The sequence below is a fragment of the Triticum aestivum genome, chromosome 7D (assembly GCF_018294505.1).
Source record: "Triticum aestivum cultivar Chinese Spring chromosome 7D, IWGSC CS RefSeq v2.1, whole genome shotgun sequence".
NCBI classification, from domain to species: domain Eukaryota; kingdom Viridiplantae; phylum Streptophyta; class Magnoliopsida; order Poales; family Poaceae; genus Triticum; species Triticum aestivum.
This window is the reverse complement of record NC_057814.1, coordinates 9,019,155-9,031,794: the sequence shown is the minus strand read 5'-3', so window position 1 is coordinate 9,031,794 and position 12,640 is coordinate 9,019,155. Positions and strand designations below refer to the sequence as shown.

Below are 12,640 nucleotides of genomic sequence, written 5' to 3'. Positions count from 1 at the left end.
TGTCATCGGTATGTTACTTGCCCGAGATTCGATCGTCGGTATCTCAATACCTAGTTCAATCTCGTTACTGGCAAGTCTCTTTACTCGTTCGGTAATACATCATCCCGTAACTAACTCATTAGTTACAATGCTTGCAGGGCTTATAGTGATGTGCATTACCGAGTGGGCCCAGAGATACCTCTCCGACAATCGGAGTGACAAATCCTAATCTCGAAATACGCCAACCCAACAAGTACCTCCCGAGACACCTGTAGAGCACCTTTATAATCACCCGGTTACGTTGTGACGTTCGATAGCACATAAAGTGTTCCTCCGGTAAACGGGAGTTGCATAATCTCATAGTCATAGGAACATGTATAAGTCATGAAGAAAGCAATAACAACATACTAAACGATCAAGTGCTAAGCTAACGGAATGGGTCAAGTCAATCACATCATTCTCCTAATGATGTGACCCTGTTAATCAAATGACAACTCATGTCCATGGCTAGGAAACTCAACCATCTTCGATTAACGAGCTAGTCAAGTAGAGGCATACTAGTGACACTCTGTTTGTCTATGTATTCACACATGTATTATGTTTCCGGTTAATACAATTCTAGCATGAATAATAAACATTTATCATGAAATAAGGAAATAAATAATAACTTTATTATTGCCTCTAGGGCATATTTCCTTCAACCGGAAATCCATATGTATGCGAGAGTGAGTACAGTAATACTCAGCAAGCACAATATAGAACATCAGTAAATGAGGAACTCCATGATTTCAGATGGGAACACAAAAATATATCTAAAAGCACAATCTTAGAAAGGCTATAACCATCCGAACAAGAAACCAAGCATTTGTAAGAACTTTCTCTTGTGGTGAGCATTCTGGAATGTCCACACAATGCTTTATACCACCGACACTTTCAGATTGAACACGCATGGCATCCTCACCGACCTAGCTCAAGCCCACCAGATTATCCACACCATGCCTTATACCACCGACACTCCGGATTGGACATGTGTGACGTCCTCACCGTCCAGGCTTTCAGAAATAAATATCTAGTGGAACATCCGAGCATCCATATAAAAATCACATTGAACATCAGTAACTCCGCGTGAACCCAAATGGGCGCCAGGATATGAAATCAGACAATAAAAAATAAAAATGAATGCACACAAAATGTTTAACCATACAGAACGGGTGTTCGTCATGCACCTGCCTCAAATCAACTATTAGACAGCAGAATTGTCCTCGACTCTTGAAGCTCTCGAACCTGTTCGTTAAAAATAATTAAGAAGGCTATTTCGAATACTAATCACTTACAACAGTGTTCATGCCTAACCATGTATTGGCATCTTTCATATACTTGTAAACATGGATCCATCAGTCTCTATCTCTTTATGTAAATAAGAGGCCAAAATAATTTCCAACCTACAGATGCCTAATTCTATTCGTATAGGCAGTTGGGCAGATTGATGCTTATCTAATAGGGACAATTATTTGGACCATTCGGGATGATGTTTGTGCCATGGATATTGCGGATGTCCTTGTTGGAGAAGCATCAATCTTCCAAACTGCCTATAAGAATAGAATTAGGTAGCTGTAGGTTGGAAATTCTTTTTGCATGTTATGTACATAAACTGGACTCTGAGAAAAGGACTGATGGATCCATGTTTATAAGTATATGAAAGATGGCAGTACAGGTTAGGCATACACACTATGTTAAGTGATTAGTATTTGAATTAGCCTTCTAAATATATTTTTACGAATGGGTTTGAGAGTTTCATGAGTCGAGACAATTCTACGGTCTAATAGTTGAGTCGAGGCAAGTGCGTGACGAACCCCTGTTTTGTAGGGTTGACAATTTTTTGTGCATTCGTTGTTATTTGTAATTGTCTGATTTCGTATCCTTGTGCGCATTCGGGTTCACTCGGAGTTACGGATGATCAATGTGATTTTTATATCGATGCTCGGATGTTCCACGGGATATTTATTTCTGAAAGCCAGGACGGTGAGGATGTCACACATGTCTAATACAAAGTGTCTGTGGTTTAAGGCATGCTGTGATTAATCTGGTGGGATTGAGCTAGGTCGTTGTGGACGCGACACTTGTTCAATCCAAAAGTGTAGGTGGTACAAAGCATTGTGTGGATATCCCGGAATGCTCAATACAAGAGAAAGTTCTTACTAATGCATGGTTTCTGTGCATTGCAAACCGGAGAGTAAATATTTTTTAGCTGAGCAACTATTTTCATTTCAATTCAATTTTAATTCTGACTCGTTATATTGATACCGTGCACCTATGACCACAAACATGCCACATCTGCGTGGTGCCATTCAACACTGAGGAGGCCAGATCTATAAATTATGTGTCACTGTCACATGCAGCAGATGGAACACAAATTAATATCTTACTTGTCGATTCCAATATTAAAGTTTATGACTATCACAAGAATTGTTTGGATATTTTGAAAATAAACATTCATTCACTTCCGATGTTCATGAATATTGTAAGTGTATGTACATCCTGTTAAAAAATTGTTTGTGTATTCACTAAAAAACAAATGTTCAGTCCATTGGTAAGTACGCGCGTGGATTTCACCAAGAAAAGTTACATACGTAGGTTGTTAGATCATGGTATATGTACAAAGTGAGAACCCGGTGCAAATACAACAATCCGATAGATTATACTAGACTCACTATACTCATTTACCTAGCTCACTCATTGCCAAACATCACATTACATTGCGTGCCGCATGTTAACTTGTAATACGGATCCGCGTCCAAAATGAAGACGAATTGTGCTGTATTGAATAAGGTTGCACCATAAATAGCATTTAAAAATAGTAGACATGTAAAATAACATCATAATCATATTCCACACATTTTTCTAATCAAATTCCACATATAACATGTTAAAATTGGAGTTACGGTTTAAAAGATATGGACATTTACATTTGTGCCCCTAACTCGAATCCACTACTCAGATTTGCACCTAATTTCGATGCCTAGTCAAATTTTCCCCTCTGTCGTTAGTTCCCCTTATATAAATGCCCTTTTGTGTCGTTTCTGTCTGACCAAAGCTCGTTGAGCGTGTACTAGACGTTTTATGGACATCATTGCCCCTGTCTCCTTATGTCATTCACATGCGGGACCCACTCTGAAAAATCAAAAAAAAACTCTTTCTCTCACCCCCTCTCTCACTCACTTACTTATGGGGCCAAACTAGAAAAAGGAAAAAAGACTCTCTCTCACCCCTCTCTCACACACTTACAAGTGGTCCAAACAAAAATTATAAAAGTAAAAATAAAACCTTCTCTCTCAGACCCTCTCTCTTCCTGACATGTGGGCCATGGGCCCATAGTCAAGGTCAACACCGGTCCACACCTGGAACACAAGCCTGGTCTTGAGTTCATGTGCTCGGCGGTAGCTCACCGTAGGTGGCCGAATGACCGCAGTCGGAGGGCGCGAGGTGCGGGGTAGCTAGACGACGCACGCTAGTGTGACTGGCGCGGCAGACGTAGGCGGGCCGCCGCACAACCGATTCTGTCGAGCTTGATCATGGCGGCGGCTTCGAGCAGGGGGGTCCGGGCACGAAATCGAGCAGGGAAAGAGGGAAGTAGGCTCGCATGGTCATAGCGAAGACGACATGGCGGTCGGGGTGTTGTACGGTTGCTCGGAGAGGCCGAATTTAGAAAATGAAGACCGGTGGTTGTGGCGGCGATCGGGGTCCCAGGTATCGTCTAGGGGAGGCTCCCTCCTGAATTAACCCTATAGTGCATAATAGAGGAAGATTACGAGGAAGAGAGAGAGGGGGAGAGGGGGAGAGTTGGAGAGAGAAAGAGAAGAGAGGTAGGAGCAGGTCGGAGTCGCAGGCACCTCACCCCGGCGAGCCCCACCTTCAACCATGAGAGAGAGACAGAGAGGAAGAAGATGATCATGACCAGCCAGAGAGGAAGAAGATTATTACTTTATTACTCCCTCCTTCTCAAAACAAGTGTTTCAACACTAGTATAATTTTACACTAAAGTTAGTACAAAATTGAGACGTTTATTTTGGCACGGAGGGAGTAGTAGTTATACATATTAGGTATAGAATAGAAGATAGATAGACTAGTGGAGCGCTGGTCCCTGAGCGTGGACGATGAGGTGTGTCAATTTGATGCAGACGTGTGCAAGTGGGAGAGTTCCAGCAATCCTGGAAAGATCGTCACGGGGGAAGAGGGCTCCACACTTGGTCAGGTCGACAAAGAAAGTACACCATTTCAATTGAAAAATAAAAGACAGTACAAGGAACGCCTATATAAGCACGCCCATACCGAGGCATTCTGTTACTCAAGAGCAAGAAAGCTATTCCAACACCGATACCTTAAGCTCTCTTTAGCCGTGCATCTCGCGCAGTCCGCGTCGTGCCGATCATGCCCGCCCACAAAGCCTTCCCAGTCTCCACCGTGTAAGAACAAGACTTCACCATCGTCCATACCCTGCCCTCCACCTTCACAAACTCCCATGCCCTAATCCACACCCACACTCACCCCGGTGATTCCGACGCCGGCACCGACCCCGACTGTCTTCATCCCTCCACCTACAACCACTACGGCACCCACGCCCATACCGACCTCTTTAACTCTAACAGCGGCACCGACCCCTATGATGCCTCCAATACCAACGCCTATAACTCCGACGCCGGTACCAGCTCCTCTCTCTCCAACACCAACACCGGTGGCCCCAACATCTACACCCGTGATGCCGCCAACACAGACGCCTGTGACACCAACGCCGGCACCGACCCCTGTTTGTCCAACGCCAAACCCGGTGTGGCCCCAACACCTACCCCTGTGATGCCGCTAACACCGACGCCGGAATCGACCCCTGTCTCTCCACCGCCAAGTCCGGTGGCCCCAACACCGACCCATGTTGTTCCGACGCCAGCACCAACCCCTGTCTCTCCAACGCCAACCCCGGTGAACCCCAACACCGGCCCCTGTGATGCCGCCAACACCAACATCGGTGACTCCGATGCCAGCACCGACCCCCATTTCTCCAACGCCAACCCCGGTGGCCCCAACACCGACTCCTATGATGCCGCCAACACCGACCCCTGTGACTCGATGCCAACACCGACCCCCGTTTCTCCAACGCCAATCCGGTGGCCCCAACAGCGACCCCCGTGATGCCGCCAGCCCCACCACTGCGACTCCGATGCCACCCCCAGGCACGGCCCCAGTGCCGCCTACATCGACCGGTAAGTGCCCCGTGGACACACTAAAGCTGCTTGCGTGCGTGGACGTGTTCAATGGGCTGTTGCACGCGGTGAACGGCAGTAGCGCCAGCAATACATGCTGCCCGCTGCTGTCTGGCGTTGCCGACCTCGACGCTGCTCTCTGCATTTGCACCACCATTAAGGTCAAGGCCCTCAACATCAACCTCTTGCTGCCCATCGCCATCGAGGTGCTCGTCAACCAGTGCGGCAAGAGAGTGCCGAAAGACTTCCGCTGCCCTAATTAAGCTCCATCGATTACTATATGTACTATCAGTATCACCTGCATATGAATGCGATACATGCATTAAATTCTCTTGTGTGGTCACACAGGTGACATATCGAAGTGTAATAATCTATATGTACATGGATTTGCAGCTCTGACTCGCTACTTGTGACAGGGAGCTGTGGAGGATGCATACATTGTGTTTGTGTAACAGCGTATATAATAGTAATCGTATAACATGTTACCAATTGTGGTCTTCCATCGGTTTTGTAGTGTGTGTTTTCTTTTTGAAGAACTATGAATAAAATGTTCGTACTGTGTAAAAGAAGTTTTCACATCCACTTGTAACCCATACCAAGATACTTGTTGAACCATACACTTTACAGGATGCGGATTTTTGTGCTGAACATTTTGATATATTATACATTTTTTTCCAACGTCGTATGCAAAAGTTATAGCCGTTTTACTTTTTCATAACACTTTTTTGAAAAACATGTCCAAATTTAAGTTTTTAAATTTTCCTAACTAGTAGATGTAGTAATATAACTACATCTCGAAGGATTTTATTTTTTTGAAGTTTTTATCATTTTCTTTTTTTTTAAACTGAAATGGCGATACACAGGGGGGTAGAGTTTGAGACACGAACCCCTTTAGTCCCGGTTTGAGACACGAACCGGGACTAAAGGGTGCGATGCCTTTAGTCCCGGTTCGTGTCTCAAACCGGGACTAAAGGTCTCATTTGAACCGGGACTAATGCCTTTAGCCGCTCGAACACATTAGTCCCGGTTCGTAGTGCAACCGGGACTAATGTGTATATTGGGCTGTGACCAAAGCCCTGTTTTCTACCCGTGTCCTTTAGTACAGGAAATCCATATGTATGCAAGAGTGAGTACAAAAATACTCAGCAAGCACAATATAGAACATCAGTAAATGAGGAACTCCATGATTTCAGATGGGAACACAAAAATATATCTGAAAGCACAATCTTAGAAAGGCTATAACCATCCCAACAAGAAACCATGCATTTGTAAGAACTTTCTCTTGTAGTGAGCATTCTGGAATGTCCACACAATGCTTTATACCACGACACTTTGAGATTGAACACGTGTGGCGTCCTCGCCGACCTAGCTCAAGCCCACCAGATTATTCACACAGTGCCTTATACCACCGACACTTCGGATTGGACATGTGTGACGTCCTCACCGTCCTGGCTTTCAGAATTAAATATCCAGTGGAACATCCGAGCATCCATATAAAAATCACATTGATCATCAGTCAGTCCGCGTGAACCCGAATGGGCGCAAGGATACGAAATCAGACAATAAAAATTAACAATGAATGCACACACAATGGTCAACCATACAAAACGGGTGTTCGTCATGCACTTTTCTCAAATCAACTATTAGACCGCAGAATTATCCTCGAGTCTTGAAGCTCTCGAGCCTATTCGTTAAAACTAATAAACAAGGCTACTTCAAATACTAATCACTTACAACAGTGTTCATGCCTAACCGTGTATTGGCATCTTTCATATACTTGTAAACATGGATCCATGAGTCTCTATCTCTTTATGTACATAAGAGGCCGAACTAATTTCCAACCTACAGATGGCTAATTCTATTCGTATAGGCAGTTGGGCAGATTGATTCTTATCTAACTGGGACAATTATTCGGACCATTCGGATTGATGTTTGTGCCATGGATATTGCGGATGTCCTTGTTGGACAAGCATCAATCTGCCAAACTGCCTATAAGAATAGAATTAGGCAGCTGTAGGTTGGAAATTCTTTTGGCATGTTATGTACATAAACTAGACTCTGAGAAAAGGACTGATGGATCCATGTTTACAAGTAAATGAAAGATGCCGGTACATGGTTAGGTATACACACTATGTTAAGTGATTAGTATTTGAATTAGCCTTCTAAATCATTTTCTACGAATGGGTTTGAGAGTTTCAAGAGTTGAGACAATTCTACGGTCTAATAGTTGAGTCGAGGCAAGTGCGTGACGAACCTCTGTTTTGTAGGGTTGACCATTGTGTGTGCATCGTTGTTATTTGTTATTGTCTGATTTCGTATCCTTGTGCCGATTCGGGTTCACTTGGAGTTACGGGTGATCAATGTGATTTTTATATCGATGCTCAGATGTTCCACGGGATATTTATTTCTGAAAGCCAGGACGGTGAGGACGTCACACATGTCTAATACAAAGTGTCTGTGGTTTAAGGCGTGGTGTGAATAATCCGGTGGGCTTGAGCTAGGTCGTTGTGGACGCGACACTTGTTCAATCCGAAAGTGTAGGTGGCATAAAGCATTGTGTGGATATTCCGGAATGCTCAATACAAGAGAAAGTTCTTACAAATGCATGGTTTCTATGCGTTGCAAACGGGAGAGTAAACATTTTTTAGCTGAGCAACTATTTTCATTTCAATTCAATTTTTATTCTGATTCGTCATATTGATACCGTGCACCCTACGACCACAAACATGCAATATCTGGGTGGTGCAATTCAACACTGAGGAGGCCAGATCTATAAATTATGTGTCACCGTGACATGCAGCAGATGGAACACAAATTAATATCATACTTATCGGTTCCAATATTAAAGTTTATGACTATCACAAGAATTGTTTGGATATTTTCAAAATAAACATTCATTCACTTCCGATGTTCATGAATTTTTTAAGTGTATGTACATCCTGTTAAAAAATTGTGTGTGTATTCACTAAAAAACAAATGTTCAGTCCATTGGTAAGTACGCACGTGGATTTCACCAAGAAAAGTTACATACGTAGGTTGTTAGATCATGGTATATGTACAAAGTGAGAACCTGGTGCAAATACAACAAGACGATGGATTATAATAGACTCACTATAATCATTTACCTAGCTCACTCCTTGCCAAACATCACATAACATTGCGTGCCGTGTGTTAACTTGTAATACGGATCCGCGTCCAAAATGAAGACGAATTGTGCTGTATTGATTAAAGTTCAACAATAAATAGCATTTAAAAATAGTAGACATGTAAAATAACATCATATTCAGATTCTACACATTTTTCTAATCAAATTCCAGATATAACATGTTAAAATTGGAGTTACGGTTTAAAAGATATGGACATTTACATTTGTGCCCCTAACTCGAATCCACTACTCAGATTTGCCCCTAATTTTGATGCATACTCAAATTTTCCCCTCTGTCGTTAGTTCCCCTTATAGAAATGCCCTTTTGTGTCGTTTTCGTCTGACCAAAGCTCATTGAGAGTGTACTAGGCGTTTTAGGGACATCATTGCCCCTGTCTCCTTATGTCATTCACATGCGGGACCCACTATGAAAAATCAAAGGAAAAAACTCTTTCTCTCACCCCCTCTCTCACTCACTTACTTGTGGGGCCAAACTACAAAAATGAATAAAGACTCTCTCTCACCCCTCTCGCACACACTTACAAGTGGGCCAAACAAAAATTATAAAAGTAAAAATAAAACCTTCTCTCTCAGACCCTCTCTCTTCCTGACATGTGGGCCATGGGCCCACAGTCAAGGTCAACACCGGTCCACACCTGGAACGCAAGCCCGATCTTGAGTTCATGTGCTCGCCGGTATCTCACCGTCGGCTCACCGTAGGTGGCCGAATGACTGCGGACGGAGGGCGCGAGGTGCGGGGTAGCTAGACAACGCGCGCCAGTCTGACTGGCGCAGCAGATGTAAGCGGGCCGCCGTACAACCGATTATGTCGAGCTTGATCACGGCGGCGGCTCCGAGCAGGGGGGTCCGGGCACGAAATCGAGCAGGGAAAGAGGGAAGTAGGCTCGCATGGTCATAGCAAAGACGACATGTTTGTCGGGGTGTTGTACGGTTGCTCGGAGATGCCGAATTTAGGAGATGAAGACCGGTGGTTGTGGCGGCGATCGGGGTCCCAGGTATCGTCTAGGGGAGGCTCCCTCCCGAATTAACCCTATAGTGCATAATAAAGGAAGATTACGACGAAGAGAGAGGGGGAGACAGGGGAGAGTTAGAGAGAGAAAGAGAAGAGAGGTAGGAGCAGGTCGGAGTCGCAGGCACCTCACCCCGGCGAGCCCCACCGTCGACCATGAGAGAGATACAGAGAGGAAGAAGATGATCATGACCAGCCAGAGAGGAAGAAGATTATTACTTTATTACTCCATCCTTCTCAAAACAAGTGTTTCAACACTAGTATAATTTTGCACTAAAGTTAGTACAAAGTTGAGACGTTTATTTTGGAACGGAGGGAGTAGTAGTTATACATATTAGGTATAGAATAGAAGATAGATAGACTAGTGGAGCGCTGGTCCCTGAGCGTGGACGATGAGGTGTGTTAATTTCATCCAGATGTGTGCAAGTGGGAGAGGTCCAGCAATCCTGGAAAGATCGTCACGGGGGAAGAGGGCTCCACACTTGGTCAGGTCGACCAAGAAAGTACACCATTTCAATCGAAAAATAAAAGACAGTACACGGCACGCCTATATAAGCATGCCCATACCGAGGCATTCTAATAGTCAAGAGCAGGAAAGCTATACCAACACCAAGACCTTAAGCTCCAAGACCATGGCCCGCATTGCGGCGTTCTTGCTGGTGGCCCTGCTCTCCTTAGCCGGGCATCTCGCGCAGTCCGCGCCATGCCGATCATGCCCGCCGACAAAGCCTTCCCAGCCTGCACCGTGTAAGCACAAGTCCTCACCATCGTCCATACCCTGCCCTCCACCTTCACAAACTCCCATGCCCTCACCACACCCACACTCACCCCGGTGACTCCGACGCCGGCACCGACCCCGACTGTCTTCATCCCTCCACCTACAAACACTCCGGCACCCACGCCCATACCGGCCTCTGTAACTCCAACATCGGCACCGACCCCTATGATGCCTCCAATACCAACCCCTATAACTCCAGCGCCGGTACCAGCTCCTCTCTCTCCAACACCAACACCGGTGGCCCCAACACCTACAACCGTGATGCCGCCGACACAGATGCCTATGGCACCAACGCCGGCACCGACCCCTGTATCTCCAACGCCAAACCCGGTGGCCCCAACACCTATCCCTGTGATGCCACCAACACCGACGCCGGCATCGACCCCTATCTCTCCAACGCCAAGTCCGGTGGCCCAACACCGACCCATGTGGTTCCGACGCCAGCACCACCCCTGTCTCTCCGTCGCCAACCCTGGTGACCCCAACACCGGCCCCTGTGATGCCGCCAACACCAACATCGGTGACTCCGATGCCAGCACCGACCCCCGTTTCTCCAACGCCAACTCCGGTGGCCCCAACACCGACTCCTATGATACCGCCATCACCAACCCTTGTGACTCCGATGCCAGCACCAACCCCTGTCTCTCCAACGCCAATCCCGGTGGCCCCAACACCGACCCTCGTGATGCCGCCAGCACCCACCCCTGTGACTCCGACGCCACCCCCAGCCCCGGCCCCAGCGCCGGCTACATCGACCGGCAAGTGCCCCGTGGACACACTGAAGCTACTTGCGTGCGTGGACGTGCTCAATGGGCTGTTGCACGCGGTGATCGGCAGTAGCGCCAGCAATACATGCTGCCCGCTGCTGTCCGGCGTTGCCGACCTCGACGCTGCTCTCTGCCTTTGCACCACCATCAAGGTCAAGGCCCTCAACATCAACCTCATGCTGCCCATCGCCATCGAGGTGCTCGTCAACCAGTGCGGCAAGAGAGTGCCGAAAGACTTCCGCTGCCCTAATTAAGCTCCATAGATTACTATATGTACTATCAGTATCACCTGCATATGAATGTGATACATGCATTAAATTCTCTTGTGTGGTCACACAGGTGACATATCGAAGTGTAATAATCTATATGTACATGGATTTGCAGCTCTGACTCGCTACTTGTGACGGGGAGCTGTGGAGCATGCGTACATTGTGTTTGTGTAACAGCGTATCCTATAGTAACCGTATAACATGCTACCAATTGTGGTCTTCCATCGGTTTTGTAGTGTGTGTTTTCTTTTTGAAGAACTATGAATAAAATGTTCGTACTGTGTAAAAGAAGTTTTCACATCCACTTGTAACCCATACCAAGATACTTGTTGAACCATACGCTTTACAGGATTCAGATTTTCGTGTTGAACATTTTGATATATTATACATTTTTTCCGACATCGTATGCAAAAGTTATAGCCCTTTTACTTTTTCATAACACTTTTTTGCAAAACATGTACAAATTTAAGTTTTTAAATTTTCCTAACTAGTAGATGTACTAATATAACTACATCTCAAAGGATTTTATTTTTTGAAGTTTTTATCATTTTCTGTTGTTTTTTCAAATCTGAAATGGCGATAAGGGGGGGGGTAGAGTTTGAGACACGAACCCCTTTAGTCCCAGTATGAGACACGAACCGGGACTAAAGGGTGTGATGCCTTTAGTCCCGGTTCGTGTCTCAAACCGGGACTAAAGGTCTCATTTGAACCGGGACTAATGCCTTTAGCCGCTCGACCGGAATGCTCACATTAGTCCCGGTTCGTAGTGCAACCGGGACTAATGTGTATATTGGGCTGTGACCAAAGCCCTGTTTTCTACCAGTGTCCTTTAGTACCAGAAATCCATATGTATGCAAGAGTGAGTACAAAAATACTCAGCAAGCACAATATAGAACATCAGTAAATGAGGAACTCCATGATTTCAGATGGGAACACAAAAATATATCTGAAAGCACAATCTTAGAAAGGCTATAACCATCCCAACAAGAAACCATGCATTTGTAAGAACTTTCTCTTGTAGTGAGCATTCTGGAATGTCCACACAATGCTTTATACCATCGACACTTTCAGATTCAACACGTGTGGCGTCCTCGCCGACCTAGCTCAAGCCCACCAGATTATTCACACCATGCCTTATGCCACCGACACTTCGGCTTTGACATGTGTGACGTCCTCACCGTCCTAGGCTTTCAGAAATAAATATCCAGTGGAACATCCGAGCATCCATATAAAAATCACATTGATCAACAGTAACTCCGCGTGAACCCGAATGGGCGCAAGGATACGAAATCAGACAATAAAAAGTAACAATGAATGCACACACAATGGTCAACCATACAAAACGGGTGTTCGTCATGCACTTTTCTCAAATCAACTATTAGACCGCAGAATTGTCCTCGACTCTTGAAGCTCTCGA

The 12,640-nt window shown here is 45.5% G+C and overlaps 1 pseudogene; it reads left to right on the top strand.

Moving 5' to 3' along the window:
• Positions 1 to 5,191: 5,191 nt before the first annotated feature.
• On the top strand, positions 5,192 to 11,235 carry LOC123170589 (36.4 kDa proline-rich protein-like; annotated as a pseudogene).
• The last annotated feature ends 1,405 nt before the right edge of the window (positions 11,236 to 12,640 follow it).